This window comes from Penaeus monodon, chromosome 24, assembly GCF_015228065.2.
Source record: "Penaeus monodon isolate SGIC_2016 chromosome 24, NSTDA_Pmon_1, whole genome shotgun sequence".
Classification (NCBI taxonomy): domain Eukaryota; kingdom Metazoa; phylum Arthropoda; class Malacostraca; order Decapoda; family Penaeidae; genus Penaeus; species Penaeus monodon.
This window is the reverse complement of record NC_051409.1, coordinates 5250988-5252103: the sequence shown is the minus strand read 5'-3', so window position 1 is coordinate 5252103 and position 1116 is coordinate 5250988.

Genomic DNA, 1116 nt, shown 5'->3' with positions numbered 1-1116 from the left:
CTTCCCTGCAATATTCCACTCGAGAACTTCCTCTCCTCGGCGAGCGAAGCGTTAAGAATCATGCCGTTGGGTCTGGCTAATACAAGGCTACGTCGAGGAGGACTTTCCACTCCTGTTTCAGAGAGGAGACGGCGTCGCGGGCACTCTCTCGGGCTCTTTGTCCGCGCGCCAACCTGTTGGTAGTCCAGAGTGCCACGCCCTGATCGCGCCAGAGCCACGAGGCGAGCAGGCAAGTTGGCAACAAGAAGTTCAGGCCCTTGTGGCCCTTGCTAGGGGCGGAGGGCGGCCCTAAACCCCACCAAAAGCTCCGGCAGGAGTAGCTGTAGCGACTTACCTTCTTCAGACATGGTGTTCCAGTGAAGCGGAGCGCAGGAGGCGAGCGGGGAGGAGCGTCGGGCCCGAATCGGTCTCGCGACGGCGGCGGGAAGTGTGTTGGCGCGCTCGGGCCGGGCCGCGGTTGGTCCAGCGCTCGCAGGGGCTGGCGGGAGTGACGCTCGCGCTCGGGCGTGCTTTTCAAAACGCCTTCGGGGCCGCGTCCCTAAAATCCGGGGTTTCACACTGGCTGCACGCTGATCGGGGCCGCAGGCACTTCACTCGGACACCATACTCCGCTGGCGCGCTCTCGACTGCGACTGACGTGGTGCGGCTGGGCGTGAGGGCGAGGGAGAGAGAATGCGAGACGAGAGCGAGACTTGCCTCCCTGACAGCGCCTCTGACAGCGCCGGCATGACAGTCAGCCCCGCGCAGCCAGTGTTGCCACACGCCGCCACTCGCGCGCGGCTACGGCGGGAGCGGAATCGGCTACTTTTGGGCTACTTTTGGGGGTCTTCGGGCGGGAGATGTAGCCAAATGGAGGGTGAATTTTCGAGGAATCCGTTGTGTTAAATGGGTGTGTTAAGAGTGAATTGTTCAGAAATGTGTTTAGCCTCAAAGGATGAATGTTACTTACGTCACCTGTATGGAAATATAAATATCTCTAATCTAATGTTTGATTAGTTAATGTCAATTGCATTTCTGAAGAACACTTATTTGATATGTCTCATGCGTTCATCAAACCAAATACATCAAGATTATCATAATATTTGACAATATCCCAAAAGCATGTATATTCCCTCA